This window comes from Cervus canadensis, chromosome 12 (genome assembly GCF_019320065.1).
Source record: "Cervus canadensis isolate Bull #8, Minnesota chromosome 12, ASM1932006v1, whole genome shotgun sequence".
Classification (NCBI taxonomy): Eukaryota; Metazoa; Chordata; class Mammalia; order Artiodactyla; family Cervidae; genus Cervus; species Cervus canadensis.
The window spans coordinates 2,855,215-2,863,026 of NC_057397.1; the positions used below are offsets into that span (position 1 = coordinate 2,855,215).

Below are 7,812 nucleotides of genomic sequence, written 5' to 3' on the forward strand. Positions count from 1 at the left end.
AGCAGCCCGGCCCTGAAGGAAGCTTCTGTTACCCAAGTGCCTATCTGCTCCGTAGCCCAACCCTTTAACCTTGGCATGATGATGGCATGCAGATACTGGGTGTCTACTATCACTGAGACTGGACGTCCCCCAGGGCTGGCAAAAAGGGAGCTGCCAGTCGTGTTTGATTTGACTTCAAGGAAATAAGGAAAATGGACGCTTCCTGTGCATCCGAGTGTGTGGCCAGGGATGTGGACACCACCCCCACAATGGGGCCCTGCATCCCTGCAGGAGACGAAGTGCTCCTGGAGAGAGTGTGCCTGAGGCCACAGGCGGGACGCAGGTCTGACGAGGCAGCCTCCTTGATGCCCAGCCCTGCGCTTTCTAATGCAATAGCCGGTGGCCACATGTGGCTATTTTAGAATTAATTCCAGGGAAATGAAAGATTAGCCACGTTTTCAAGGGCTTATAATAGCCCCACGTGACCAGTGGCTACTGCCCCAGCCAGCAAGTATTTCCATCACAACAGGAAGTTCTCCTGGGAGCTGCTGACCTGGACGATTCCCTAAGAGGCCACTTTCTCTCCTCTGCCAGAAACAGGTGAAGTCCTCTGTCCTTTTCAGGGACAGTTTTAATTATTTCCAACCACCAGCATGGAAGAAGTTAGAAAAAAGCAGAGGGGACAATGAAAATTTCCAAGGAGGAATTGTTCATGCAGATGGTCTCTACCTGGCCTGCGTAGGTATTTGTGGTTACTTTGTTCTCTGAGACACACCCAAGGGTCCCCCTTTCTCAGACCTTTCAGGATGCTCTCTAGGGTGAGGTGTCCATTGTCATGTCCCCTCATGGTGCCGCTGAAGGGGTGTTCTGGGTTGGTAACATCACAACAAAGCCTTATTTTTCGTTCGCAGGGCTGTCTTCTTCTTTTGGGGTGCTAGTTCTTTGAGAAAACCCTCTCGGTCACCTGTGTTTCCCCAACATGCAGAGCCTGGCTGGCACACAGAGGACATTTAATAAACATTGACAGGGTGGATCCAAACACGGCTGGATGGCAGGCTGACTTTGATCTGTGATGTAACTAGATTTAAACCTCATCATCTCCAGGAAATCTTTGCCAACTACAGCCTCCAGCTCTGGGCAGAATCAGGTATTTAAGAGCCAGAATTGCTCTCTGTAGGGGTCCAAGGTTTCCCCATTGCTTTCTTAGGTTCAGCTTCCTTGATAGCCCCATTGGTAAAGAATCCGCCTGCAATGCAGGAAACCCCAGTTCGATTCCTGGGTTGGGAAGATCCGCTGGAGAAGGGATAGGCTACCCACTCCAGTATTTTTGGGCTTCCCTTGTGGCTCAGCTGGTAAAGAATCTGCCTGCCATGTGGGAGACCTAGGTTTGATCCCTGCGTTGGGAAGATTCCCTGGAGGAGGGAAAGAAGTGGCTTTGGAGTTACAGGTAGGAGAGCAGAGAAATCAGTGATCAGAAATGGGGAGGGTCTGTGGGATGAGTCAAAACTTGGTAGGCAAAAGAGAAGGAGAAAGATGGATGTGGGCGGGGCATTCGGGGCGGAGCAGCCCGCGTGTCTGCCCCCGGGCAGGTGCCTGCCGCTGTGTTCACAGGCAGCCCGACTGGAAGGGTGTCTCTCCTGGTTCTCTGACACCCAACCCTGCTTGCAGGCTCAGTCCTGTCCTGCTCGTAGGCCACGTTCCCCACGCAGGCGGCGTCAGCCTCACCAGAGGCAGCTAAGCCTCTGGCCCAGATCCAGGTATGTCTGATAAAGGTCACCTGCTGAGCGGGAGTGACTGTGAGTCTCACTGCCTCTCCACCCCTTCTTCCTTCCAGAAATTCCTCATCTTCACACTTGGGCACTCACTTTATTTTTCAGCACTTCCATCTAGATACTAGAGAGTACAGGGGTACCTTGACAACAACTTCAGTTCTGACTTCTTCCCAGAAGCATTTAAAACAGCATCTCCTCCTCATTCACCCATTTGTCCGCAATATTCCCTTTTAAGCAGAGCATTTTATCTTCCACTGAGCACTAGCCATTGAGAAATGGAGAGGGAAACTCTGTCTTTGAAATCTGGTGGGGCAGGTGGAGAGAAATCGTCATCATAATTATAGGTTCACTTACAGACAGATAATTCTGTGTCAGGTCCCGTTCTAAGTAACTGTTGCTAGTTGAAGCCTCACAACATTCTTATGAGGGAGCTCCTGTTATAATCTCAGTTTTATAAATGAGGAAAATGGGCACAGAATGGATGTGAAAAGGCATCCCACGGTTTGTATTCATTTTCTAGGGCTGCCATGGCAGAGAAGCACAGACTGGGCGGCCTCAACAGAAGAAAATGGGTGGCCTCAACAGAAGAAATGCACTTTCGTAGTCTTGGAAGTTGAAAGTTCAAGATCAGGGTGTGGCAAGATTGATTTCTCAACGCTTCTCTCCTTGGCTTATAGATTGCTGTTTTCTTCCTGTCTCTTCATGTGGTTTTCCCTCTGTATCTCCCACTTCTAATCTCCTCTTCTTATAGGAATACCCGTGGTATTGAAATGGGACCCATTGTAATGACTTCATTTTAACTTAATTATCTCTTTAAAGGGGGCTTCCCCGGTAGCTCAGCAGTAAAGAATCTGCCTGCCTAGCAGGAGACCCGGGTTTCATCCTTGATCCAGGAAGATCCCCTGGAGAAGGAAGTGGAAAACCACTCCAGTATTCTTGCCTGGGAAATCCTATGGACAGAGGAGCCTGGCGAGCTACAGTCCATGGGGTCACAAAAGAGTTGGATGCGACTTCGCGACTAAACAGCAACAACCTCTTTAAAGACCCTGGCTTCAAATATCATCCCATGCTGAAGCCCTGGAAGTTAGGACTTCAGCATACACTGGGGGCCACAGTGGCAGGGCTGGGATTTGAACCCAGGCGGGCAGTTCCAGAATCCATGTGCTTGGGCCACGCACTGCTGCCTACAGAGAATTACCACAGTGGATGCCGGAGCCCAGAGATCTCCTAACCTGTGACTGGAGAAGGCCCAGAGTAGGCAACATCAGGAGGCGGTAGGAGGGACTGACGGTTGGTGTCCTCCAAGCCCCCCTCAGCAGCTCTCCAAACCCTGGTACCCCACATTCTCTGGGAATTCTCAAGCTCAAAAAGGACCTCCTTCCAGGGCATCTTCTTTTCCTTAGCAGAGTGACAGACAGACGTATAAACAGAAGAAAAGTCGCTGCCCCACGAGGACCCTGCTGGGTGCTCCCCCGAGGACCCATCCAACTGAAAGAATAACCCTGCAGTGAGTGACTGTTATCCCAGAGAGGAAACAATGGAAACAGGTTCTCTGTGCTCCTACCTTCCCCCACACCTCAGAGACATCTCAGCGACATCTCAGCAGAGAATAGTCTAACTGGGAGATTAATATGAGCTGCTGGATTCAAGAATTCTATAAATGAGGATAGGGTGAGGATCAGATAAAGGGTGTGGTTTAGTAAAGCCATAAAACCTGATAAAAAGTCAGAGTTAGGACGCCCGACTGGACTGTGACCCTACAGATGCAGGGACCCTGTCTGTCTCGGTCACCCTGAATTCCCTGGATGGAAAACCAAATGAGCAGAAAGTAAACCTTCTGTATATATTTGTACACATTTATTTGAAGAGTGAGTAAATGAACAGTGAATAAATTAATTCCCAGCCCTAGTTTGTTTTGCTTGTTTTAGCCCCAAATCACTCCAGAAAGAATGAATCCTATCCATTCTACTTCTCATCCTCCTTGATGGAACACCAGATTTTAACACAAAACCAGCCAGAATAAGTCTGATATCTCCCAGTTTCCCATGTATAGACTAAGTTTGGGGCAATACTAAGTTTTAAGTAAAAGTAGTTGAAATCTAAGAAATATGCTTAAAGGAAGAAAGCATGCACAAATTAACTCTCTTCCTCCTTAATGATGTGTGTGTGTGTGTGTGTGTGTGTGTGTGTGTGCAAGCTCAGTCGTATCTGACTCTTTGCTTCCCTATGGATTATAGCCTCCCAGGCTCCTCTATCCATGGGATTTCCCAGGCAAGAATACTGGAGTGGGTTTCCATTTCCTCTTCCAGGGGAACTGCCCAACCCAGGGATCAAAACTGTATCTCTTATGTCTCCACTAGTGGATTCTTTACCACTAGTGCCAACTGGATGAAATGCAATGGCTGGAGCTCCAGCAGCCATACTGGACCATGAAGTGACCTTAGGAATGAAATGTAGCATAGAAAAATAAGAGAGAAGGAACCTGGGTTATTGATAACACGGGGCACCATACCATCCCTGAACAACTCCCCTGGACACCTTGGACATGAGAGAGAAGTAAGTTTCTATATTGCTTAAACTTCTGTTATTTGGATTTCTTTTTTCTATTACTCAGAATTGGAGAAAACTATTTCAAATCTCAATGGAGAAATCTATTATCAGAGAAGCCACACAGAGAATTAGTCAAAATCTCAGGCTATATATTTAGATGTACTTTCTAAAGAATCACCTTGTATAAGTTACTCTACCTTCTAGAGTTTCAGTTCAGGGTTAGTAATTACTTTTACCGCATAATATTGGTGGGCAGATTAAAGTGAGCTGCATCATACAAATACTTAGGGCACAGCTCACTGTGAAGCCCACGCAGTGGGGTGCTCCAGTAGAGACCCCACCCTGAGCTCCCAGGCCCCAGCACGGACACGGGACTAGGATCAGCTTTTGTCAGATGATGATGACGTTTATAATGATGATGCTTTCCTTTCTGTCACAGGTGACCATGAGTCAGCCTGGCCTTGACAACGGAACAGCCCAGAACTCCTGGCAGAGCCTTCATCAGAGCAGGCAGAGGGCTGCCAGGAAGGAGAAGATACTTGGGAACTCCCTTGACTTTCCAACCTTTGCCGGCTCAGAGAGTTCTCTGGAAAGGTGGGGGGGCCTAAGGAGAACCATGCTGCAGCAATCAGAACAACACAAGAACTAACCACAAGACTATGTGCGTCCAAATTAAAAATGTTTACCACTCTGTGCCCCCAAATTGTCCAATACTTTAAGTTACAGGGACAAAGAGAAATCTGGCTCAGACAGGTTTAGTTTGGAGTGGTTTGTTCTGTCTCTTGTCTGTTACTTAAAGAAAGTGAAAGTGTTAGTCTCTCAGTTGTGTCTGATTATTTGTGACCTCACGGACTGTAGCCCACCAAGCTCCTCTGTCCATGGAATCCTCCAGGCAAAAATACCGGAGTGGGTAGTCATTCCCTTCTTCAGGGGATCTTCCCGATCCAAGGATTGAACCCAGGTCTCCTGCATCGCAGGCAGATTCTTTACCGTCTGAGCCACCAGGGATTGTAATCAGGCAGGTAATTCATTCTTTTGATTTACCTGCTCAGAAAACTTGGGGAAGAAGACATTTTAGCCTGTGAAACCTTAATTTTGTCACTTTTACAATGGAGATAGTAATACCTACCCTCAAAGTTTGCTAAGATATGAAATACATTTTTCTGGCAAGCAGTATGTACTTAGTAAATATTCTCTGTTCATTCCCTTACCCACTAGAGCCACAACAGTGGGGCCCAAGAGGACACAGAATTTATTTCAAGAGCACAAATGGAGAAGGATGTGTATTTGTCCTATGTGATCTCCTGACTACAGGTGAGCCAGATGAGGGCAGAGCTCATGCCAGGTGACATGAACATCCCCAGGTGCGGCAGCACCTAGTAGGAAAGCTCTGCTCCCTGTCCTGGTCCATGTCACAGCACAGAGAAAGGTTTTACGGTGAACAGGAAGCAACAGTCAGAACTGGGCATGGAATAACAGACTGGTTCCAAATAGGAAAAGGAGCACGTCAAGGCTGTATACTGTCACCCTGCTTATTTAACTTATATGCAGAGTACATCATGAGAAACGCTGGGCTGGAAGAAGCACAAGCTGGAATCAAGATTGCTGGGAGAAATATCAATAACCTCAGATATGCAGATGACAATACCCTTATGGCAGAAAGTGAAGAGGAACTAAAAAGCCTGTTGATGAAAGTGAAAGAGGAGAGTGAAAAAGTTGGCTTAAAGCTCAACATTCAGAAAACTAAGATCATGGCATCTGGTCCCATCACTTCATGGCAAATAGATGGGGAGACAGTGGAAACAGTGTCAGACTTTATTTTTTGGGGCTCCAAAATCACTGCAGATGGTGATTGCAGCCATGAAATTAAAAGACGCTTACTCCTTGGAAGGAAAGTTACGACCAACCTAGATTGCATATTAAAAACCAGAGACATTACTTTGCCAACATAGGTCTGTCTAGTCAAGGCTATGGTTTCTCCAGTGGTCAGGTATGGATATGAGAGTTGAACTGTGAAGAATGCTGAGGACCAAAGAATCGATGCTTTTGAACTATCATGTTAGAGAAGACTCTTGGGAGTCCCTTGGACTGCAAGGAAATCCAACCAGTCCATCCTAAAGGAGATCAGTCCTGGGTGTTCATTGGAAGGACTGATGCTGAAGCTGAAACTCCAATACTTTGGCCACCTGATGCAAAGAGGTGACTCACTGGAAAAGACCCTGATGCTGGGAGGGATTGGGGGCAGGAGGAGAAGGGGATGACAGAGGATGCGATGGCTGGATGGCATCACCGACTCAATGGACATGAGTTTGGGTAAACTCTGGGAGTTGGTGATGGACAGGGAGGCCTGGCGTGCTGTGATTCATGGGACCACAAAGAGTCGGACACGACTGAGCAACTGAACTGAACTGAACTGAACTGACTGAAATGTTGAATATTAATACTTTGGAAGTGGCAATATCTTTTGATTTTTTTAATTTCATATTTAAATTATTTTATATTTTAATTTCTTATAGAATCTGGGAAGTCAGAGCTAGCAAGATTGTAACAGGACTTTGAAGTCCTGTTTAGAATGGATAAATGGATTTCATCTCTCCTGCATGGTGGTGGATGAGAAATGGCTGCCTGGAGCACACTGCATTGAGAATTCTCCTTGTCAAAGCAACTCGTGATGTCTGCCCTTCATATCAACTAGTGATGTCTGTGTGGGCATAGGGCAGAAGTGTGACCATGTACACATGGTCTAGGTATTTGCTATCCCTGGGTTAGTCTCTTCCTATCATCTAGATAAACCTTGTGAAGGTAGGTAAAAGCCAGGAGCTAATAGGAGTTCAGAGACCTTCCTTGGTGAAGGAGACCTTCCAGGTAGAACTGGAAGTGAAAGACACATTAACACTTGGATCCTGTGTTAAGTTATCCAGAATTGAGCACAGAAGGCCAAGTACATTGCACACATTGTTTTCTGATCCCTCCAACAGCTCTGCAGTGAGGAAAGAGTATACCCATTTTACAGATCAGGAAATTGAGCTTCTGAGAGTTTCAGTGACTTGCCAGAAGTGTACTGAATTAAGTGGCAGAGCTGGAATCTTCTGTTCAGCCATACTGTGTTCCCATGGGCCAAAGGAGTGGCCCCTACAACTAGACCGTTACAGAAGCTCTCATTTCTTTGGGCCTTGCAGAGTTCCCCAGGCAACTCCCTCAGCCTCTGCTTGGCTTTGACTCTGACAGGTAATGTTGGCTTTCACCAGACAGCTGGGTGGTTCTTCCGGGGGTTGGGAAATGCCCGTGTTTGGTCCCAGACAGCTCAGCCTCAGCCAGACGCACGTTCTCCACAGACTCACCTATAGAAAGTCATTTCTCTGCATGCAGAGGCAGGGCCGGATGCTGACTCAGGGCTGCCTGGATGAGGGGGTGCTTATTTCAACAGGACTGGGAGTGTGAAAGCCTGTGTTCTCTCCACCCGTTCCTTACCAGTGGGCGAAGAGCCTGGGGGGCCCGAGCAGGCTCATGG

General features: G+C 47.3%; 1 long non-coding RNA gene across 1 annotated transcript; it reads left to right on the forward strand.

Moving 5' to 3' along the window:
• Window positions 1-1,596: 1,596 nt before the first annotated feature.
• LOC122451246 lies at window positions 1,597-5,158 on the forward strand. The gene is made up of 3 exons (XR_006272348.1): window positions 1,597-1,736; window positions 2,272-2,383; window positions 4,741-5,158. It is a non-coding gene; the product is annotated as an uncharacterized LOC122451246 (long non-coding RNA).
• The last annotated feature ends 2,654 nt before the right edge of the window (window positions 5,159-7,812 follow it).